Source organism: Hemiscyllium ocellatum, chromosome 4 (genome assembly GCF_020745735.1).
Source record: "Hemiscyllium ocellatum isolate sHemOce1 chromosome 4, sHemOce1.pat.X.cur, whole genome shotgun sequence".
In the NCBI taxonomy this organism is placed as follows: Eukaryota; Metazoa; Chordata; class Chondrichthyes; order Orectolobiformes; family Hemiscylliidae; genus Hemiscyllium; species Hemiscyllium ocellatum.
Window position 1 is genome coordinate 82,500,519 of NC_083404.1, and position 25,294 is coordinate 82,525,812.

A 25,294-nucleotide genomic window follows, 5' to 3' on the forward strand; every position below is an offset into this window, starting at 1 on the left:
GTCGTGGCATGTTCTCATTCCGTTGTCTTTCCCTTAGGCATCTGTTGATGAAATTGCAGGGGTACCTGTTTTTGGCGAATACATTGTATAGGCGTTCTACTTCCTCTTTTTGCAGTTCTGGTGTGCTGCAGTGTGTTGTGGCCCTTTTGAACAGTGTATTGATTCTTTTGTGTGTGTTGGGGTGGTTGCTTTCGTATTTTAAGACTTGGTCTGTGTGTGTGGCTTTCCTGTATACCTTTGTGGTGAATTCTCCGTTCGGTGTTCTCTGTACCATCTTGTCTAGGAATGGGAGTTGGTTGTCCTTTTCTTCCTCTCTAGTGAATCGGATTTCTGTGAGTGTGGCGTTGATGATCCGGTGTGTGTTCTCAATTTCTGTGTTTTTAATGATTACAAAGGTATCATCTACATATCTGACCCAGAGTTTGAATTGAATTTGCGGTAACACTGTTTGTTCTAACCTTTGTATTACCGCTTCTGCATTCCTAGACATGATGGTACAGAGAACACCGAACAGAGAATTCACCACAAAGGTTGCTTTGCAGTAGAACAATGCATCTTTTTGTTGTGTGGGAGGACTCAGTTGCATAATTTTAACATAAGAGCTAGGCCAATTCAGGTAAATGTGAAATCATATTGATGTGGTAGGGATGTTATCGGCTGGCTGTAGGGCCAGTGAGAGACCCATGCTTACTCTTCGAGGGAAGGCCAAATGAGACAACGCTCTAAATAGGCAATGACAAGATAGTCACTTGTAATCAAGATCTATTGAGAGCTACCATCTAATCCAAGGCTGAGGGACAGTTTAGAAGGGTAAACCCAATATTCTAAAACTCCTTGCCATGAAAATCAGGAAGTGAAGTTGCATTGTCAGTTTTAGTGAGAATGGATATATGGAAGGATGCCGTAAGTCTCCTGGTGCCCTAATGGAGGGTATGGGATACAGCAGCAACCACGATGGCATAGTGGTTAGCACTGCTGGGGCTGTTTTCCCTGGAGCATCAGAGGCTGAGGGGTGACCTCATAAAAGTTTATAAAACCATGAGGGGCATGGATTGGATAAATAGACAAGATATTTTCCCTTGGGTGAGGGAGTCCAGAACTAGAGGGCATAGATTTAGGGTGAGAGGGGAAAGATTTAAAAGGGACCTAAGGGGCAACTTTTTCATACAGAGGGGTGGTACATGTATGGAATGAGCTGCCAAAGGAAGCGGTGGAGACTGGTACAATTACAACATTTAAAAGGCATCTGGATGGGTATATGAATAGGAAGGATTTAGAAGGATATGGGCCAAGTGCTGGAAAATGGGACTAAAGTAATTTAAGATATCTGGAAGGCATCGACAAGCTGAACTGAAGGATCTGTTTCCATGCACCACATCTCCATGATTCTATAACACTGTGCTGCTTCGGCTGTGTCCTAATAGGGTAAGACTTACACACTTGGCTCTCTTTTCCCTAGGGTGGGGAGTCCAGAACTAGAGGGCATAGCTTTAGGATGAGTGGAGAAAGATATAAAAGAGACCTAAGTGGCAACTTTTCATGCAGATGGTAGTGTGTGTATGGAATAAGCTGCCAGAGGAAGTGGTGAAGGCTGGTACAATTGCAACATGTAAAATGTATCTGGATGGGTATATGAATAGCAAGGGTTTGAAGGGATATGGGCCAGGTGCTGACACGTGGGACTAGATTTGATTGGGATATCAGGTTGGACTGGACAAGTTGGACTAAAAGGTCTGTTTCCATGCTGTACATCTCTATGACTCTGCGCAGATCTGTTTACATATTCTCCCAATGTCTGTGCGAGTTTCTTTCAGGTGCTCCGGTTTCCTCCCACAATCCAAAATGTGCAGGTCAGGTGAATTGGCCATGCTAAATTGCCCATAGTGTTCAGGGATGTGTAGGTTAGTCAGTGAGTTGTAATCTGAAATGCATTAGTCAGGGGTAAACATAGAGTAATAGGCTACGGGAATAGGTCTGGGTGGGTTACTCTTTGGAGGGTCAGTGTGGACTGGTTGGGCCAAATGGCCTGTTTTGATTCTGTAGGACTTTGTATAGCCTACCGTATACGGTGAATTGGCCATCCTAAATTGCCCATATTGTCCACGGATATGTAGGATAGGTAGAATAGCCTTGGAAAAAGCAAGGTTACAGATATAGGATGGGGCATGTGGGTCTGAGTGGGATGTTTTTTGCAGGGTCAGCGTGAACTCGATGAGTTGAATAAATATTCTATGATGAGTTAGAAACAAAATTGTGAATTTCGGATTAAGATGAGATTGAACAAGATCATATCTTTCAATCCATCATTAGATAGATGCATAAAATGATTAGAATGGCATTGTCCTTTGGGAGCTATTTGAAAGAGTTATCTAATTAGTCTTACTCCCTTGTTCTTTACTTGTGGTACTGTATCTTTGACCCTTATTTATCCAGTTTTCTTTTGGAAGTTGCTACTTAACCTGCTTCCACTTTGTCAATGCATTTCAGATTACAACTCACTACATTTTAAAGAAAACTCCTCTGGTTCGTTTGCCAAAATTCTAAATCTTTATTCCCTACTCATTAACCCTTCTGGCACTGAAAACAATGATTTACTGTTGTCAAAATTGTTCATGATTTTGAACACCTTCTTCAAATCTCCTGTGAACCTTCTCGCTTTGGAGAACACTGCAGCTAATCCAGAGATAATCTCTGGTAGCTTTCATCAGACTAGAATGGTAGAATCATTTTGGTAGAAACAAAAACAGGAATTGAGAAAGAAACTCAGCAGGTCTGGCAACATCTGTGAGAAAAAAACAGAGTTAACATTTTGAATCCAATGATCTCCTTTTTGTTGCCGATCTCCAACATCCACAATTCTTTGTTTTATTTTCTCCTAGGATAGCAGGTTTGTTGTATGAGGAGAGGTTGGGTAGATTGGCTCTGTATTCGCTGGAGTTTAGAACACTGAAAAGAGATCTCAATTACATGTATAATATTCTGAAAGGGTTTGTCAGACTAGGTGCAGAGACCATGTTGTCTTTTGCCAGTGTTCAGAAAAGAAGCCATGGTCTCAGGATATGGGTTAAGCCATTTCAGACAGAGTGATGAGAAATTTCTTCACTTAGAGGGTGGTAGACTTGTGGAATTCTGTATCATAGGAGGCTATGGACGCCAAGTAACTGAATATATTTAGAAAATAACTGATTCTTGGAGGCTAGAGGTGTCAGGGGGTATGGGCAAGACTGTGATATAGAGGATCAGCCATGATTATGTTGATTTATGTAGAATGTGATTAATGTGCTGAATGGCCTACTCCTGCTCTTATTTACTGTTTTAGAAAATCTCTTCTGCAGTCTTTTTTAGCTCCTGACATCTTACTAAAGGAGAGTCCAGAATTGAATAAAATACTGTAGCTGAACCTTAACCAGATGTTATGTTTTACAGAACATTTTTGCTTTTGTACTAATTACATTGTGAACAAAATCAAGTATCGTATATGCAATTTTTAACAGATGCCTTGACTAGTCTTCCGATCTTCAATGATTGACATTTGTGCATCCCTAGGTCTCCCTCGACCTATGTTCCATTTAAGATGATACCTTGCAGTTAATCTTGCCTTTCCTCATTCTTCCAACTAACATCTGTCATGTCTTTCTTCTCTGTGTGAGCTTTAATCACTAGATGGTTACTCATTTGCAAGTAGATGTGTTTTGCTCAAGTCTGTTATAATCCTTGATGTTATTTGTACATTTTCGAGCAACTTGTCATCTTCAGAATTTTACCCGTACATCTAAGTCCACTCCTTATTAGAAAAATGTTCTGAATAATTAACTTTTTTTTTGTTCAGTACATCAAGGAATGAGAAGCAAAGTTAGGCAAGTAAGATCATAAAAATAGGTGGTATCTGAGCCTGTAGGCATTCTTCCCCTCAGTAGCACTCCTTTATTTTCAAAGATACACAAACTCCTAATGCTTGAGGATGGAGTCCGTGAGATGGATGTGGGGAAAAGGGCCAAGCTTCACTTTCCATGCCTGTACTCCATAGATACTATGATATTATGACATAATCTGGATACATGCTGATTTGACTCCAATTCAGCCATTTTCAAACTCCACATTTTAGCCCTGTGCTGTGTCTGAGCTTCACACTGCTCAGCAGAATGAAACAAAATGATGGTCTACCACCCATTCACATGCTGATACAACCTGCACTGTCTAGAGAGATTAAATGACGACTGTATGCATTTAGAGTCATAGAGTCATGGACATGTACAGCATGGAAACAGACCCTTTGGTCCAACCAGTCCATGCCGACCAGATATCCAACCCAATCTACTCCCACCTGCCAGCACTGGCCCATATCCCTCAAAACTCTTCCTATTCATATACCCATCCAAATGCCTCTTAAATGTTGCAATTGTACCAGCCTCCACCACTTCCTCTGGCAGCTCATTCCATACACGTACCACTCTCTGTGTGAAAAAGTTGCCCCGTACATCTCTTTTATATCTTTCCCCTCTCACCCTAAACCTATGCCCTCTAGTTCTGGACTGCCCAACCCCAGGGAAAGGACTTTGCCTATTTACCCTATCCATGCCCCTCATAATTTTGTAAACCTCTATAAAGTCACCCCTCAGCTTCCGACACTCCAGGGAAAACAGCCTCAGCCTCTTCAGCCTCTCCGTATAGCTCAAATCCTTCAACCCTGGCAACATCCTTGTAAATCTTTTCTGAACCCTTTCAAATTTCACAACATCTTTCTGATAGGAAGGAGACCAACAATATTCCAACAGTGGCTGAACCTGTACAGCTGCAACATAACCTCCCAACTCCTGTACTCAAAATTCTGACCAATAAAGGAAAGCATACCACACACCTTCTTCACTATCCTATCTACCTGCGACTCCACTTTCAAGGAGCTATGAACCTGCACTCCAAGGTCTCTTTGTTCAGCAACACTCCCTCGGACTTACCATTAAGTGTATAAGTCCTGCTAAGATTTGCTTTCCCAAAATGCAGCACCTCGTATTTTAGAGCTTTCCCACACTTGATTAAAGTTTGAATATTTTACTGGAAACTGATGCTGAAACATCTTATTTCTTGATTTAAAAGCGTATGTTAAACTATTAAGAAGCTGATTAATGTTATGTGTGGAGGGATTATGCCATGTATGTGCACAAATCACAGAAAGTTAATGTTTAGTTACAGCAAAAAGTTAGGAAGGCAAATAGAATATTGGCCATTGTTGCAAAAGATTGTAGTACAAGAGTGAAAAGTATGGCTGCAATTTGATAAGACTTTGGAAGAACTTCATTTGAAATGCTGTGTAAAACTGAAAGCTTTTTTTAAACCTGAGGTAGTTCTGAGGAAGAGTCATTCAGCCCAAAACGTTAACTCTGATTTCTCTCCACACATTATGCTGAGCTTTTCCAGAAATTTCTGTTTTTGTTTGGGATACAGTGGACAATTTTGGTCTCTGTGTTAGGGAACAGAAATGTTTGATTTAGATGTAGAAGAACGATGGTTGACTGGATTGTTTCCTGGGATGAGAGGCTTAACCCATGAGGAGAGACTGAATGCAAAGGATTTAAATTCATTGGAATTTGAAGATTAAGAGGTGATCTCATTGAAATGTATAAATTTCTTAGAGGACTTGATGGGATAAATGGTGCGAATATATTTCTCCTGGCTGGAGATTCTGTAACCAGGGGTCACAGTCTCTGATTAATAGTTTGGCCATTTTGGACTGTGATGAGGAATAATTTCTTCACTGAGAGTGTTGTGAATCTTTGGAATTCTATACCACAGAGGACTGGGGTTATTGATGTTGTAAAGATTTATAATATGTTATTATTTGAGACCAAGCCATACAGTGTCCTGACTTGCAACTTTCTCATCATTCCTACTCGATAGCTGAATCAACATCCTGGAACTCCTTCCTAACAAAACTGTAGGTGTGCCTACACCACATGGAATTCAATGGTTCACGAAGGTGGATTATGTCTTATTTTCAAGAGCAATTAGGGATGGGAAATAAGTGATAACCTTGCAAGAAATGCCCTCATTGAATGAAAGAGTTTTTAAAAATGTAGTCAAAACAGATTTGGTGTTGAACGAATGAAATAGTTGTCCACTGAATATATTCAAGTCTATGTCCTTCTTACTTCGCCAAGTGCAAACAAAGTCAGACAAGGGGAACGGTCAGAATGAGAGAACGAAATTACTATGAATTAGGGCATTACAGGGTTCAGTTGAGCAAATCAGCAGACTTAGAAATATATCAAAAAATCAAAAGCTGAGCTGGGATATTTTGAAAATGCAGTATAAATGAAATGTGAAATTGTTTTATTTTGAAAGGGCTGATACAAAAAGAAATAGGGTTGAAGGGGATGCAGAAGGTGAAGATTGATACAAAGAAAAAAATGATAAAAATGGAAAATAAAATTATGTTAAGTTCATATACAATAGCTGTGCCTTCATAGTTGCCACATCGTGCAGCACACAGTACGGTGTGGCAAACTTGTTCATCTAAACACTGCAGGGCTCTTCCAGAGCAGGTCAGGCAAAGCCTTGGACACTGAGGTGTACAGTGGTCCAGTAACCAGGACTTGGTTTTCTTGCTAGGCCACTATGCTCGATTCAGCTGGGGGGACATTGTGAGTTGGGGTCTCAGGCTAGGAGCAGCACCAGGGTACATGATTGTTGTCTTTATCCCTGATACCAAGAGAAAGCAATGGTGCTTTAGGATGCCGATGATTTATTCTATAATGTTCTTATGACATTATGATTCATTGTAAGTCTGCTGTGCATGGGTACATCTGTTTAGGACAGCCATGAAGAATGTGACAGATGGATAACCTCTGATACCTAGGCTGCTTAAGCTTGCTCCACCGTTCAATAATATCATGGCTGATCTTTGCCCTCAATGCCACTTTGCTGTCCTTAAGTGATAGTGGTTGTGGATTTGAAAGGTGCAATTGAAGGATACACAGTGCTGCCTCTTTGCATTATAAGACCATAAGAAATAGGAGCATAAATTAGGTCATTTAGCCCAACCAGTCTGCTCTGCCATTCAATCATGTCTGATAAGTTTCTGAACTCCATTCTTCCGCTTTCTCCCCATAACCCTTGATCCAATTAATGCTCAAGAACTTATCTATCTCAGTCTTAAATATACTCAATGACCTGGCCTCCACAGCCTTCTGTGGCAATGAATTCCATAGATTCACCACTCTGCCTGAAGCGGGTCCCCCTTGCTCCGTTCTAAAAGGTATTCCAAATATTCAGAAATCTCATCCTTCATAGTGGATTCCAGGATTTTACTGACGACCGAGGTTAGGCTAATAAGTCTGTAATTTTCCATCTTTTTGCTTTACTCTCTTTTTAAGCAGGCGTGTCACATTCGTGATTTTCCAGTCCTCTGGGACTCTCCCTGATTATAGCAATTCCTGACTCATCACCACTAATGTCTCACTATTTGTTCAGCTATCTCTTTTAGAACTCTGAGGTGTAGCCCATCTGGTCTAGATGATTTATGTACCTTCACGTCATTTAGTTTTTTTTCAGCACCTTCTCCATAGCGATGGCCACCTTATTCAGCTCTGCCCGCTGGCATTTGAATTTTTGGGATATTACTTGTGTGTTCCACTGTGAGGACTGAAGTGAAGTAATTATTCAGTTCCTCAATCATTTCTTTGTTCCCCACTACTATCTCTCCAGTGTCATTTTCCAACAGCCCAATGCCCACTTTTGCCTCTGTTTTAGCCTTTATATTTCCAAAGAAGCTTTTATATTACTGCCTAGCTTACCCTCATATTTAATCTTATCCCTCCTTATTTCTTTCTTTATTGCCCTCTGTTGGTCTTTGTAAGCTTCCTCTGGTTTCCCACTGGCCTTCCCTACATTATATGCCTTCTCTTTTGTTATTATGCTATCCCTTTCCTAGTCAGCCATAGTTAGCTCAGCCTCCCTGTGCCATGCTTCTTTTTCCTCAGGATGAATCTCTGCTATATCTCTTGAATTACTCCCAGAAACTCCTGCCATTGCTGTTGCACTGTCTTTCCTGTTAGGCTCCTCTGCCAGTCAATTCTACCTAGCTCCTCCCTCATGCCTCTGTATTTGCCTTTATTCAGCTGTAACGTTGTTACCGATAACTCTATCTTCTCCCTCTCAAACTGCAGGGTAAATTCTATCATGTTATAGTCACTGCCTCCAAAGGGTTCCTTCACCTTAAGCTCTCTTGTCAAGTCTACCTGATTGCACAACCCTAAATCCAGTATTGCCTGTTCCCTAGTGGGTTCCACCACAAGCTGCTCCAGAAAGCCATCTCGTAGACATTCCATAAATTCGTCTTCTTGCAATCCTCTACCAACCTGATTTTCCCAGTCCACCTGCATACTGAAATCCCTATGATCACTAACTTTATCTTTCCTGTACATACTTTCTATCACCTGGTGTATCTTGTATCTCAGCTCCTGACTGCTGTTTGGAGGCCTCTACATAACTTCAACTATGGTTTTGTTACGTTTGCAGTTCTTCAATTCCTCAATTCTGACCACACAGACTCTACACCATCTTAATATTGATTTAATGTAATTTCTTATTTATAAGACAACTGCACCACCCTGCCCGCCTGCCTGTCTTTTTGATAGGATGTATATCTTTGAATATTCAGCTCCCAATCCTGATCCACTTGCAGCCACGTCTCTGAGATGCCCACCACATTAGTTTCGATCTGGACCACACGGTCATTTACCTTATGCCTTCGCATTGATGATGTTAGGAGTGAATTTTAAGGTGTTTGATGGGATGCCTGTCCAGTAGGCTGCTTTGTCCTCGTTAGTGTAGAACTTATTGAATGTTGTTGGAGATGGAATTATTTAAGTGTGTGGAAAGTTATTTCATCCCAGAGGAATCCATATGATTTCTTACATGTATGTACAAGTTTGATTTTCTTCAAAAATTAAGAAGCTTATGTGTATCATAGAAGATCTGAATTTTATTTCACTAAATTATATGTTTTTGCTTTTAGATGACTGAAATCTTTAATAAAGCTAATTCGGACCTTAATGAAACACAGCAGGAATTTGATGATACTCGTGCAAATGCAGAGTTTGAACAAAAATTGTTCAGTGAGGAACTTCTCGCAATCGAAAGCAAAACAGCAGATCTCCAGTAAGAATATTTTGGTAATCTTTATTTAAAGAACTTAAATGATACTTACCTTTAAATTCCCAAACACTGCAAAAGCATAGTTACTTACTGATAATTCAATTCCCAAAAAGTAGAATTTAATTTTAAGCTCTGAGGGTTTAATCCATACTCAAAAATAAATTCTGAACAGTGTGTATCCCTTTCCAATATTGTAGGAGTTATTGTGACAAAGTTGGAAAATGCAGTAAGAAGGTAACACCTGATCCTTCATGTTGAGAAAAATGGCTTGGATCTTTTTAGTGTATTTCCATCTCATAAAAAAAACCTAATTCGCTGTAACTCTCTGCCACTTTCAATTCTCCTCTCCTCCATGAGAAACTAAATATCTCAAATTCCTGACGTAAATCCGAGGGGGTCCCTGTCAACTGCAGAGGAATGCTTGTCCCAGCCATCATGCAATGCTTCTTCAGGAAAATATCCCTGACTGATAAATGGCAGCATCCCTGTCAACAGTTCATTCACAAATCAGTGTTGGCAATCAACCAGCCTCACCCGATACCATGCCTGTTTCTGAGGCCAAATTAAACACCACTTTCAGCTGTCCCACACTTTATTTTTTAGCTTTGTAATGACTAGGAATTAATGTGGGAAATGATAAACAGACAAAGGCAGACCTATGGAATGCATCCTAAGGTATTAAAGGAAGTAACTACAGACATAACAGGTCAATCTTTAGATTCAGTAAAAGTTCAGAGGATTCAAATTTTGCTAATGTAATACCTTTATTTAAAAGGGAAGGAGACAAAAACAGATAGCTATTGGCCTGTTAGCTTAGTGTAAGTTATTTGAAAAATGCTAGATTCTGTAATAAAGAATGTGATAGCAGATCATCTCGAATGCATAATATGATCAGGCAGAGTCAACATGGATTCTCGAAGAGGAGATCATCCCTGACAAGTTTACTAGAATTCTTTGATGAAGTAATAGGCAGATAGAGAAAGGGGAAGTAGCAAACGTAATATATTTGGATTTTCAGAATGCTCGATAGGATACTGCACATTAGGCTACTTAATCAGATAAGAGCTCATGGTGGTAATATATTAGCACGGATAGGGATTTGGCTGACTAATATAAGATAGAGAGTTAAGATAAGGCCGTGGGAATGGGAGTTTATTTTCAGGATCAGTATTGGGTTGGTGATTATTCATGACCTGGATGGGCATAATAGCCCAGTTGTGAATGACACATCAATAGCTGGAAAGACAAGTAATGAAGATGACACAAAGTGAGTGCAGAGGAATATAGACAGATTAAGTGAGTAGGCTAAAACTTAGCAGATGTAATAATAATAGGAAAGCATAAAATTATGAATGTTGGAAGGACTAATAGAGGAAGTAAATTTAATTTAGTAGAAGGAAGACTGCAGAGAACTACATTACATTGGGATTCAGTAATCTTCATCCATGAAACCCAAAAAGCTAGCATCAAAGTTCAGCAGATAATAGGGAATACAAATGATTTGCTGGCCTTATTTCAAATAGAATTGCATATTAAAGCAGAAGATTTTCTAGAACTGTACAAAGCATTAGCCAGCTCACCGCCTGAATACTGTAAACATTTTTGGGTTCCTTATCCAATGAAAGATATATTGGCATAGGAGGTGGTCCAAAGAAGTGACCTTTTTGAAACATCCAAGATTCTTAGAGACTTCACAGGATAGATGTAGAAAGATTTTTTCCCTTGTGGGAGAGACACGGTCAAGGGGGAGTAATCTCATAATAAGGAGGTGCTTATTGAAGAGAAATTAGGAGGAGTTTTTTTTAATTAGAATGATTAGAAACACTATAGTGTGGAAACAAGCCATTTGGCCCAACAAGTCCACACCGTCCCTATGAAGAGTAACACACCCAGACCCATTCCCCTAATCTATGTTTACTCCTCACTAATGCACCTAACACTATGGGCAATTTAGCATGGCTAATTCACTTGACCTGCACATCTTTGAACTGTGGGAGGAAACCGGACTACCTGGAGGAACCCCACGCAGAGACGGGGAGAATGTGCAAACTCCACACAGACAGTTGCCCAAGGCTGGAATCAAACCTGGGTCACTGGCGCTGTGAGGTAGCAGTGCTAACCACTGAGCCACTGTGCCGCCCTTTCTTTGAGTGTAGTGAATTTGAGGAATTCTTTATCATGGAGGGCTGTAACATTAAGTGTATTCAAGGCAGAGATAGCCAATTTTTAGTTTGTGACGGAATCAAGAATTTAAGGAAATTACAGGAAAATATTATTGAGGATCATCAGATCAGCCACAATCTCATTCAGTATTGGAGCAGACTTAATGGGCTGAATGATCCACTTCTGTCCTTTTGATGGTCTTTTGATGACCATATGGGACAGATTGCAGATCCATGGGCGAATCAGCAGATTAGACTAGAGGTTACAAATATAACAAAAGGACAAAATGTAAGGCATTGTAGTTCAATGCATGAAGAATTGGAGTTTGAGTTTGATTTTCTACTGTCACATGTACCAGGCTACAATGAAAAGTGTTGTTCTGTGTGCAGTATAGGCAGATCGCACCATACAAAGTGCACCAAAATACTAGAACAGAGTGCAGAATATAGTGCTACGGGCACAGAATTAACACTTAAGATGTCTGTTCAAAAGTCTGATAACAGCGGGGATGAAACTGTTCTTTAATCTGTTTGTGTATTCAAATTTTGTTTTTTTCTGCCTGGTGGAAGAGAATATAACTGGGATGGGAAGGGTTTTTGAGTATGTTGGTTGCTTTCCTGAGGCAGCGAGAAGTATAGATGGAGTCAATGGATGGAAGGCTGTTTTGCATGATGAACAGGGCTATGTTCATGACTGTTGTGGTTTTGGAAAGAGCAGTTGCAATACCATGCTGTGATGTGCCCAGATGGGATGCTTTATATGATGCATTTTTTCTATGGTGCACCATAAACATTGGTCAGAGACCTATGGAAATGCCGAATTTGGAAACAAAAAATGAATTAGTCATAAAATTTGTGATAAATCAATATGATATGATGTCTGTAGGGTGACGTAAATTGGAATGTGAATATTGAAAGGTATGTAATGTTTAGGAAGGACAGGAAGCTAGGAAAGCATAAATGGGTTGCTCTGTTAATTGAAGATGATATTAGCACAATACAGAGAGATGACCTAAATTCAGGTAACAATGATATAGAAGCAGTTTGGGTAGCTATGAGGAAACACATTATGACACCAACCATAGAACAGACTGGACTATACCTAGTTTTGACATAGGAACATAGGAATTAGGAGGGGGAGTAGTTAACTCAGCCCTTCGAGACCACTCCATCATTTAACATGATCATGGCTGATATTATCCTTGTCTCAACTCCACTTTCCTGCCAGCACTCTGTAGACCTTTATCGTTTTCATCAGAAACGTATCAGTTTCTTTCTTTTGTATTGGACCAAACCAGACCACCCATACCCCCACCCAAAACATTTCAAGAAAGTAGCCTGAACCCTAACTTTGCTAGTTATTTTAAGCAAGTATAGAGTGGATATTCCATGAGTGATGCAGCTGGTCAAAACCTCTGAGTTTTAAGCAAAACAGAATTTATTTATAAGAGTTCCAAATGAAACACAAATAAAAAAGAATAGAGTACTTCACTTATCTGAAAACCCAACAGACTATCCCAATTTAATGAGGCTGTTCCAAATTTCCACAACAGTCTCCCTAAACACTCCTTAGCAAAAAATGTAAGGTCAAACACAGGGTCTTACAGGAGAGAGAGATGACAGAGAGTTTCTGCATGGAACAGCTATTTCCATGGAGCTGTTTCTTTTACCAGCAGCCTCAAAACTGACTGACTGATTGCTCTGAACAGCCAGATTTCTAAAACCGAAATCAAACCACACCAGAGAAAAGCTGCACTCGGAGAACTGGCCACTTCCCTTTCATTGTACAATTTTTATTTAAACTTAAAACTTTCTTCAAGTAGATCAACACAGACATTTTGGTAACTATGCCTCGTACAACACTTTTGAAAAAAAAACGACATACAACCTCGTTGAAGGAGCAGCATCGCCACACCTCCTCCTAAAAAAACATCAATATTCAAAGATGGCTTCATCTTAAAACCCCCCTTAATCTTACACTGTTAGTACACTACAGCATATATCCATAATACATTGACAATAATCATGCAAACATGCAGACTAATTTCTATTACAGTCTGTTTTATTTCCACCAGCGAACGCCTCTGTTTCTCATCCAAATCTTGACAATGCGTCGGCAAACACTTTTTCTCATCCATTTTCTCATGCACAATTTTCAAATTGAATGGCTGTAACAACAAGCTCCATCTAAATAGTCTGGAGTTTTTTGTCCTTACGTTTCTCCACAAACTTCAATGGGTTATGATCAATGGACATGATTATCTCAGATACATTACCAGGAACATAAACATTGAAATGTTGTAATGCCAACACCAAGCTCAAAGACTCTTTCTCAACCGTTAAATATTTCCGCTGATGAATTTCCTGCAGAAATACCCAATAGGACTTTCTATCTTTTTGTCTTCCTGTAAGAGCACAGTGCCAACACCCACATCACTCACATCGATACCAAACTTGAATGGCTGTGTGTAGTTATGTGTGGCCAACATTGGGGAAGTGGTTAACAAAGCTTGTAGGTTGTTAAATGCCTTCTGACAGTCCGCTGTCCACTGAAACAACCTGCCTTTTTTCCGGTGAATGGAGCAACCACACTGCTAAAATTTGGTTCAAATTTTCGATAAAATCCACTCAATTCCAGGAATTGTAGTACCGCACTTTTTTGGCGATGGTATGGGAAACTCCCCAAGTTACCTTAGGTTTTGCATTATATGGGGTCATTTGTCCATGTCCAATAATATGGCCCAGGAAGGTGACTTGGGCTTTGGCAAATCACTTTTAGCCAGGTTTATCACCAAGCCTGCCTCCTGAAGTCGATCAAACAATTTGGATAAATGTTGAAAATGTTCCTTCCATGTGTGATTAAAAATCAGCAAGTCATCTATATATACGACACAGTTGGGTAATCTGGAAATTGCCTTATTGGTTAGTCTCTGAAATGTGGCATTTTTCGTACTAAATGGCATAACACTTAATGGATATAGTCCATTCGGCATTACGAAAGCCAAAATTGTGTTCGTTCCTTTGGACAAAGGTACAAGCTAGTATTGTCTAAGCAAGTCCAACTTAGAAATATAAGTGAATTATCACACCTCTTCAATACTGTCTTCCAAACGTGGAATTGGATATGCATCAGTCTTTGTAATTGCATTGAATTTTAGTAGTCCACACACAACTGTTGGGTACCAACGGGTTTTGGCACCATTACTATGCGTAAGCTCTAGTTACTGTAACTCACTTCAATTATGTTGTCTTGAAACATGTGTTCAATTTCCTTTTAGACTTGTGCCAACTTTACAACATTATGCCTATAAGGATGTTGCTTAACCAGAACAGCATTTTCTATATCTGCTTGATGCTTAATTAGGTTAGAATTCCCTGCTTATTTCTACATATCCCTCCATGCAATAGCAATAACTTTTTCAGGTCATTTTGATTTTTCTCTGGAAGGTGACTCAATAATTTATCCCAATTTTTGATAACTTCCTTTTTGTCCAATTTAATTTGAGGAATGTCCAATTCAGAATTCTCTGAACTTGGTTCCCTCAATGTTGTAACCAGTAACACATTCTCCTTTTCCATTTAGAAAGGCAAAGGCAGTAGATGCATGGAAACACTACCACCTGTGAGTTCTAACTTGGTAATATATCACCGTTCCTTGAGTGTTGCTAGGTCAAAATCCTAGAATTTCCTCCCTAATGAAATTGTGGATTTACCTACAGCGTATGTGTTTCAAAAAGGCAGTTCACCACCACCTTCTAAAGGATAACTCGGGATGGATAATAAATGTTGGCCAACCATCGGTGCCTGTGTACCAGGAGTGAGCAAAAAAAAACTCACTGCATGTACTTCAAGCAAATTTCCATGTGTGTAATTGAGATGGGAGCAGTCTTCAGTGGAGTGAAACATGGCTACAATCAGTGAAGGGGTATACTTTAGGAGAAAGTGAGGATTGCAGATGCTGGAGATCAGAGTTGAGAATATGGTGCTTGAAAAGCACAGCAATCAGGCAGCACCCAATGAGCAGGAGGATTGACACTTTGAGAATAAGCCCTTCATCAGGAATGAGGCTTGTGGGCCAAGAGATAAATGGGCAGGGTGGGGGTGTGGGGGCTGTGGGGAAGGTAGCTGAGAATACAATAGATAGATGAAGGTGGGGGAGAAGGTGATAAATTGGAGAGGAGGGTGGAGCAGATAGGTGGGAAAGACGATGGACAGGTCAAGAGAGTGGTATCAAGTTGGAGGCTTGAGACTGGGATTGGGGGCTGGGGGCAGGGGAAATGAGGAAACTGGTGAAATCCACGTTAATCCCATGTGGTTGCAGGGTCCCAAGACAGAAGATGAGGAACTTTTCCTCCAGGCATTGGGTGGTTAGGGTTTGGCGATGGAGAAGGACCAGGACTTCTCCTGGTGGGAGTGGGAGGAGGAGTTAAAGTGTTCAGCTACAGGGCAATGGGGTTGGATGGTGCATGTGTCCCAGAGATGTTATCTGAAATAATCCCCACCCATGTTCAGGAGACCACCCATTCCCTTCATCTCCTCCAAGACTTTCATTTCTCTGGCCCCCTACACCTTATCTTCACCATGGACATTGAGTCCCTGTACACATTTATCCACCACGATGAAGGCCTCCAAGCCCTCCATTTCTTCCTCTCACTCCATCCCAACCAGTAACCTTCCACTGACACCTTCATTGGCCTGGCTGAACTGGACCTTTTGGGTAAAGAAGAAGTCAAACAGTCAAGGCTGGCAGGAACAAAGCATAGAATGAGGCAGGACTGATAAATTAAATTGCATTTATTTCAATGCAAGAGTCCTAACAGGGAATGCAGATGAACTCAGGGCATAGTGAGGAACATGGGACTGGGATATAATAGCAATTACAGAGATGTGGCTTGGTGATGGACCAGACTGTTGGCTTAATGTTCCCGGATACAAATGCTATACGAAGGATAGAAATGGGGGCAAGAGAGAAGGGAGATTGATGTTTTTGAGTAGGGATAACATTATAGCTATACTTAGGGAGGATATTCCTGAGAAAATGTCCAGGGAAGTTATTTGGATGGAACTGAGAAATAAGAAAGGGGTTCTATGAACAGGATGATCACCTTATTGGGATTGTACTATAGACCCCCAATAGTCAGTGGGAAATTGAGAAACAAACATGTAAGAGACCAGAGTTATCTGTCAGAATAATAGGGTGCTTATGGTAAGGGATTTTAACTTTCCAAACATAGACTGGGACAGCCATAGTGTTAAGGGTTTGGATGGAGATGAATTTGTTAGCTGTGTATAAAAAATGTTCTGATTCGGTATGTGTATGTACCTACTAGTACTTAACCTAGTCTTGGGAAATAAGGCAGAGCAAGTCACTGAGGTCTCAGTGGGGCAGCACTTTGGGGTCAGTGACCATAATTCTGTTAGGTCTTAAATTGTGATGGAAAAAGATAGACCTGATCTAAAAGTTAAAGTTCTAAACTGGAGGAAGGCTAATTTTGTTGTTATTAGACAAGAACTTTCAAAAGTTGATTGCAGATGTTTGCAAGTAAAGGGACGACTTGTGTTGCCATAGTCTTACCTGACCGTAGGGGCTGCTCTCATTAGAAGGAAGCAACTCAGATGCTTTAACCTGAGGGCCACCAGACCTCAGGCAGGGGAGGATGTTGAGAATGAGAGTTCTTCATAGTAAACTCAAACCGGTGATGGAAATTGAGCATGATGGAAGTTGGCATACCACTGCTCTGTAAACCAACAATCCAGCCAACTGAGCTAGGAAGCCTTCAAAAATGAGATAACAAGAATCCAGAGACAGTCTATTCCAGTTAGGATGAAAAGAAAAGCTGGTACCTACCTAGGGAATGCTGGATGGCTAGAGAAATTGAGGTTTTGGTCACGAAAAAGAAGGAGCAACATCACATACAGACACCAGAGATCGAGTGAATCCTTAGAAGAGTATAAAGAGAGTAGGAGTATACTTTAAGAGGGAAATCAGGAGAGGGACATGAGATAGCTTTGGCAATTAAGTAGGATCCAAAGAGATTTTATAAAAATGTTAAGGACAAAAGGGTAAAAAGGGAGAGAATAGGACCCCTCAAAGATCAACAAGGCAGCTATGCATGAAACTGCGGGAGATGGGGGAAATACTTAATGGGTATTTGCATCATTGTTTACTGTAGAGAAGGACATAGAAGATATAGAATGTGGGGAAATAGATAGTTTTTCAGGAAGTCACCATCTATATTACAGAGGAGGTGGTGCTGGATGTCTTTAAATGCAAAAAGGTGGATAAAGCTTCAAGACCTGAACAGGTGTACTCTAGAGTTCTATGGGAAGCTAGGGAAGTGATTGCTGGACCCCTTGTTGAGATATTTGTATCATCAATAGTGAGGTTCCAGAAGACTGGAGGTTAGCTAATGTGTTTAGACTATTTAGGAAAGGTGGTAATGAAAAGCCAGGGAACTGAGGACTGGTGAGCTGGACATCAGTGGTGGACAGGAGAAAGTGATGACTGCAGATGCTGTAAATCAGAGTCAAAATGTGTGGCACTGGAAAAACACAGCAGGTCAGGCAGCATCCAAGAGCAGGAGAATTGACATTTCTGGCATAAGCCCTTCATCAGGCATGTGGGAGAATGGGGAAGGGGGCTGAGAGATAAATAGGAGGGTGTGGCTTGGGAGGAAAGTACCTGAGAAGGCATTAGGTAAATGCAGGTGAGGGGCGATAATGATAGGTTGGAGGGAAGGGTGGAGTAGATAGGTGGGAAGGAAGATGGACAGGTAGGAAGGAAGATGGACAGTTCGAGAGGGCAGTGCCGAGTTGGAGGGTGGATCTGGGATGAGGGGAGGAGGTGAGATGAGGAAGCTGGTGAAATGATGCCTTGTAATTGGAGGGTCCCAAGATGGAATATGAGGCATTTTCCTCCAGGTGTCGGGTGGCTGGGATTTGGCAGTGGCAGATGCTCAGGTCTTGAATGTCCTTGGCAGAGTGAGATAGGGACAGGGTAGTCTCTGGACAGTGGGGTTGTTTGGTGCGTGTGTCCCGGAGGTATTCCTGAAATTTTCAGCAAGGTGGCACCAATCATCAGTGGTGGGTAAATTGTTGGAGGAATCCTGAGGGATAGGGTTTACATATATTTGGAAAGACAAGGACTGATTAGGGAGAGTCAACATGCTTTGTGCATGGGAAATCATGTTTCACTAACTTGATTGAATTTTTTGAAGAAGTAACAAAGATGATTGATGAGAGCAGAGTAGTGGATGTGATCTATATTGACTTCATTAAGGCATTCAACAAGGTTCCTTACCATAGACTGATTAGCAAGGTAAGATCACATGGAACACAGGGAAAACTAGCCATTTGGATACAGAACTTGCTTGAAGGTAGAAGATAGAGGGTGGTGATGGAGAGTTGCCTTTCATATTAGAGGCCTGTGACCAGTGGTGTGCCACAAAGATTGGGGCTGGGTCAACTGCTTTTTGTCATTTATATAAATGATTTGGATGTGAACATAGGAGGTATAGGTATTAAGTTTGCGATTGGCACCAAAATTGAAAGTGTAGTGGACAGCAAAGAAGATTACGTCAGTGTACAACAAGATCTTGATCAAATAAGCCCATGGACTGAGGAATGGCAGATGGAGTTTAATTTAGATAAAAATGCTGTTTTTGAAAAATCAAATCAGGGCAGAACTTATACATTTAATGGTAAGGTCCTGGAGAGTGTCGCTGAACAAAGAGACGTTGGAGTGCAGGTTCATAGTTCCTTGGTAGTGGAGTTGCAGATAGATAGGATAGTGAAGAATGTGTTTGATATGCTTTCCTTTATTGGTCAGAACATTGTGTAAAGGAGTTGGGAGGCCATGTTGCAGCTGTACAGGACATTGGTTAGGCCACTGTTAGAATATTGTGTGCAATTCTGTTCTCATGCCTACAGGAAGGATGTTGTGAAATTTGAAAGGGTTTAGAAAAGATTTGCAAGGATGTTGCCAGGATTGGAGGGTTTGAGCTCAAGGGGGATGCTGAAAAGGCTGGGGTTGTTTTGTCTGGAGCTTCAGAGGCTGAGGGGTGACCTTATAGAGGTTTATGTAATCATGAGGAGCATGGAAAGGTAAATAGACAAAGTATTTTCCCTAGTGTGGGGGAGTCTAGAAGTAGAGGGCATAGGTTTAGGGTGAGACCAAAGAGGCAACTTTTTCACGCAGAGGGTGGGAAGTGTATAGAATGAGCTACCAGAGGAAGTGGTGGAGGCTGGTGCAATTACAACTTTTAAAAGATATCTGGATGGGTACATGAATAGGAAGGGTTTAGAGGGATATGGGCCAAGTGCTGGCAAGTGGGTCTAGATTAGGTTAGGACATCAGGTCGGCATGGAAGTGTTGGACAGACCAGTCTGATTCCATGCTGCTGTGCAACTTTGAGACTCTGTGACTCTTAAAAATTTACTCTAAGGCTGTTACCTCAGGTACTAAACTCTCCTGCCAATGGAAACATCTTCCCAGCATCCATTCTTTCCAGAAGGTTCAGTATTCTGTAAGTTTCAATTAGATCTTCCCTCATCCTTCTAAATTCCATTGAGTGTAGACCCAGAAGCTTCAAATGTTCCTCAAATGTTAAACCTTTCATTCCTGGGATCATTCTTGTGAACCTCCTCTGGATTTGTTCCAGGGCTAGTACATCTTTCCTAAGGTTTGGGGCCCTAAATTGCTCATAGTACTCTAAATATGTTCTGACCCAAGCAGTATGAAGCCTAAGAAGTACATCCCTGCTTTTGTATTCTAGTCCTCTTGAAATAAATGCCAACATTGTATTAGCTGTCCTAACTATTGACTCAATGTGTAAGCTTACCTTAAGTAAATCTGGGACTAGGATTCCCAAGTCCCCTTGCACTTTAGATTTCTGAATTTTCTCCCCATTTAGAAAATAGTTTTTCCCTGTATTCTTCCTCACGTTATCCAATGTTGTGTTTTATCTGCCCATTCTCCTAACCCTGTCTCAATCTTTCTGCAGCCTGCCCGCCTCCTCAGTACTACATGTCTCTCCAACTGTCTTTGTATCATCTGCAAACTTAACCAGAATGTCCTCAGTTCCTTAATCTAGATCATTAATGTATAAAATGAAAATTGTGGTCTCAATTCTGACCCTTGCAGAACACCACCAGTCACCAGCTGCCATCCTGAGAATAGCATTTTATCACCACTCTCTACTTTCTGCTAGACAGCTAGTTCTATCCATACCAGTACCTTACCTCTAACACCATAAACCCTTATCTTATTCAGCAGCCTCATGTGGGGCATCTTGTCAAAGTCCGTCTGAAAGTCCAAGTAGATATCATCCATTGGCTCTCCTTGTTCATTACCTCCTCAAAGAATTCTAACAGATTTGTCAGGCATGACCTCCTTTTGATGAAACCATGTTGACTTTGCCCTATTTTACCATGCACTTCCAAGTATTCAGAAATCTTATCCTTCACAATAGACTCCAAAATCTTACCAACGGCCGTGGTTGGGCTAATCAGCCTATAATTTCATATCTTTTGCCTTACTCACTTCTTAACTGGGGTTTATATTAGTGACTTTCCAGTCCTCTGAGACCCTACCTGACTCCAGTGATTCCTGGAAGATCACTAGCAAAGCCTCCATTATCTCTTCAGCTATTTCATTCAGAACTCGTGGGTGTAGTCCATCTAGTCCAGAAGATTTATCCACTTTCAGACCTTTCAATTTTTCTAACACCTTACCAACCTTACTGTGGCCACCATACTCACTTTGCCTTCCCCCTGCTAACTCTCATGAATTTTTGAGATGTTACTCGCGTCTTCCACGATGAAGACTGACACAAGGTACCTGTTCAGTTCCTCCGCCATTTCTTTGTTGCCCATTACTACTTCTCTAGTGTCATTTTTCAGCAGCCCAATATCCACTTTTGCCTCTCTTTTGCTGTTTATATATCTAAATAAACTCTTGCAATCTTCTTTTGTATTACAGGCTAGCTTACCGTCATATTTAATCATCTCCGTCCTTATTTCTTTTGCGTTGTCCTCTGTTAGTCTTTGTTGGCTTCCCAATCCTCTGCCTTTAACACGTTATATGCTTTGTGTTTTGCTTTTAAGCTGTCTCTGACTTCCCTTGTCAGCCTTGAATGCTTCATCCTCCCTTTAGTATGCTTCTTTTTATTAGGGATGAATTTTTCCTGTATCTCCTGAAATACTCACAGAAACTTTTGCCATTCCTGTTCCACTGTCTTTCCTGCTTGGCTCCTTTCCCATTTCTGGTCAGCTCCTCCCTCATACCTCTAGATGCCTTTATTCAGGTGTAATACCGATACCTCTGATTCCACTTCTCCCTCTCAAATTGCAGATTAAATTCTATCATGTTATGGTCACTGCTTCCTAAGGGTTCCTTCACCTTAAGCTCCCTTATCAAATTTGCCTCATTGCACAACACTATATCCACTATTGCCTGTTTCCTAGCCTGTTCCAAAAAGCCATCTCATAGATATTCCACAAATTCCTTTTCTTGCAATTCACTACCTACCTGATTTTCCCAGTCTACCTGCATGTTGAAATCTCCCATGATCACTGTAACCTTCCCTTTCTTACACGCCTTTTCTATCACTTGTATATCTTTGTGGCCCAAGTCTTGATTACTATTTGGACGTCTTTACATAACTCCCATTCTGGTTTTCTTTTTAGCTTTGCAGTTCCACAACTCTACTCACACAAATTCTACATTATCTGACCCTACATTGTTTCTTGCTATTGATTTAATTTCTTACTAAGAAGGCAACGCCACTTCCTCTGCACACCTGCCTGTCTTTTTGACAGGATGCATGTCCTTCAATATTTAGTTCCCAGTTCTGACATCCTTGCAGTCACAACTCCGTAATGACCACCACATCATTCCTGCCAATTTTGATCTGTGCCACAAGCTCATTTACCTTATTTCGTATATTATGTACATTCAGATCAAAACCTTCAGTCCTGTATTTACCATCCGTCTTCTCATTGTCATCCTTTTATCCAATGTGCTTGAAGTTTGATTCCTAACTCTTTATAAACACTTTGTCCTATTTTGTGTTCCGGAGACCACAAATATTAAGCTGCTACTTTCTTTCCCATTGGCCATTAAACTTCTTTCAGTTTTACCCTTCCTCCCCACTTTCTATTTTAAAGTCCTCTTGACCACCCTATTTACCCTTTTTGCTAGAACATTGGTTTAAGCTCGGTTCAGGTGGAGACCATCCCAACGGTACAGATCCCTCCTGTTCCAACACTGATGCCAGTGCCCCATGAAAAGGAACCTCTCTTTTCCACACAACTCTTTTAGCTAAGTATTTACTTCCCTAATTTTCACATCCCTGTGCCAATTTGCACATTGCACAGGTAGTAATCCAGAGATTATAACCCTTGAGGACCTATTCTTGAATTTAGTTCTTAGTTCTTGATAACCCTAAACAGGTCCACCTACATACATTGTTTGTCCTGACGTGGAACATAAAACTGGATACTCTCCTTCCCTCTCTAATATCCTTTCAAGCTGTTCAGAGATGTCCCTCACCCTGGTACCGAAAGGGCAACACCATATGGGACTCTTGATCCTGCTTACAGAGGATGCTATCTATTCCCCTAATTATAGAATCCCCTACAACTAGCACTTGTCTTTTGGCTCCACCTTCTTGAATGGCCTCCTGTACCATGGTGCCATGGTCAGCTGGCTCATTCTCTCTACAGCTGTGTTGTTCGTCCACATAGGGAACACCTGTTCAACAAGGTCAAGAACTGAGGTTCCTCTGTTCCTCAATACAGGATCTCTCTACCTGCCTCACTTGCAGTCACACCCTGCTGTCCCTGGCCACAGACCAAATCTGTGGTACTTAATCTGCCAGGTGTGACCACCTCCTGAAACAAGTGAGTGCCCAGATAACTCTTCCCCCTCCCAGATATGCCACAGTGTCCGAAGCTCAAACTCCAACTCATCAATTCTGAGCCAAAGTTCCTCCAGCAGCCAACACTTGCTGCCTATGTGTTCCCTGCAGCTCACAATTGGATCTGCCAGCTCCTACATCATACAGCTACAGCACATCACCTGCCTAGCTATCTCTACTGAGTTAACTAATTTATTAGATGGTTAATTAATTATATATTAATTGGTTTTGAAGGTTTTGTTTTCAAATTGAAGACAGATTTTCTACCAGCCAATCAGGTCACCTCCTGTGACATAATTTTTACGATCTGGTATCAGTAACTGCATGTGCTCCTCCCTCTGACTCCACTCCCTGGAAACAAAGCCGCAAATTCTTCGGGTAAGTTAGTTTTATCCTCACCATTCTGTGCTCCTCCCTCTCACTCAGCTCCCTGCAAAACAAGACTGCAAATCCCCAATGTAAGTTAGTTAATGCTCACTGCTCCATGCTTATCCCTCTGACTCTGCTCCCTGGAAACAAGGCTCCCTGGAAGTTGGACTGCTATAACTGGAATACCAGGAAAGTTTTGTACTTGAGAACAAAGTGTTCCATATTGTTGAACAGGGCAATATGCAGTTTAAGGAATGTGATCCATACATATTTTGATATCATTTATTTAAGTGTTCAGATTTTGAACTAATGGTATATAGATTTTGATCTTTGTATAAAGGGGCTAACTTGTCAGATTTTCTGGAACCATGATTTTAAAATAAACAGAATGATAAAAATAGTTTCAGGTGGGCTAATGGGAATTTATTTGCATCATAGGAGTTCTTACAAGCAGACAGATTAAGTATTGAAGAGCGTTAGGATTTCAGTTAGAAGAATTTGGAATTGTTTTATTGCTTTTTCTTAGAGTAAACTACCATTGCTTGGAGACTCTTTTGATTTCATTACACAAGTAGAGGTTAGGTAAACCAGTTTCTCCTGAAGAAAAGGAATGCTTTAGAGCTGATAGCCAATAGCTTACTTCATGATAAAGAGTTTAGTTTGAAATTTCCGGACCAGAATTATTTAGTGAGAATCTGAAAGGAGTTATTCAAAGCTAAGGAAGTCTAAGCTCAGTTTTGTGAAGACTCAAGGAAGATGTTGTCAGACTGTCAAGACTGGGAATTCACTTTTGTGAATCTCAATCCGATGTGTGTGTATCTGGGATTTTGAAGTGATATAATTGAAGTTGCATGCATTAGGAGTTATTTTGCTCTTGTTGAAGTTAAATGTTTTGAAATAAACAGCATTGTTGTTTTTGTTACTGAAGAAACCTGGTGTGAATCGCTTTTGTTCCGATTAGCAATCAGGTAAATTTGTCATTTTGGTGGTGTTATTGGGATTTTGCACATTTATACATTTTTGTGACAGCCTGTCATGCACAATTATCAGGAAATTCTTTCCACTACAGCTATTGTTAAAAAAAGACAACGTCAACATGGTTAAAATGATTGTCAGAATACTTTGATTTTCAGATGCAGTTGTATAATTTCTTAGAGTTCTTTAAGTTTTGAATTTATGGAAGTTACAGCAATCTCTTTAACACTTTCAAAAACAATTTTTAACGTACAGTGTAGTTTACCGTCTGATATGTTACAAAGGTTACAGCAGATATTTTTTTCTGATTCCAAGGATTGAGTGTAACTTTAAAGTGAATTTGGTTATATTCAATTCATCCTACAATTCACAGCGTGTATTTGGGATAGAAGAGCACAAATAAGCGTAGTTTATTGTTACAACATGTAAGTGATGATCTGATGGCTTAACATGGTATTTTGTGATGCAAGTAATGGTGAGTTGTTTGCTTCACACTTTTTTCATGAAACATTATTTCTATAAGGAGCTGGTTAGATTATCTTAGGGTAATTTTTTTATTAATGGATCATCATTAGAAAAATATCATAACTATATATAAATAAATATGCATGTTTTTCCTGATGTTTTGTTGAGGAGTACTACCTGTTATCAAAATAATGTATCATTTGAATAGTTGATTGTATATAAAACCATAAGATTTAGGAGCTGAAGTAGAAC

General features: G+C 40.5%; 1 long non-coding RNA gene across 1 annotated transcript in view; it reads left to right on the forward strand.

The window, feature by feature from the left end:
• Positions 1–25,294, forward strand: part of LOC132815433 (uncharacterized) — a 48,424-nt gene that overhangs the window by 21,885 nt on the left and 1,245 nt on the right. Inside the window, exon 2 of the long non-coding RNA XR_009644652.1 lies at positions 9,014–9,156. This is a non-coding gene — a long non-coding RNA (uncharacterized LOC132815433). The remainder of the gene's footprint in view (positions 1–9,013; positions 9,157–25,294) is intronic.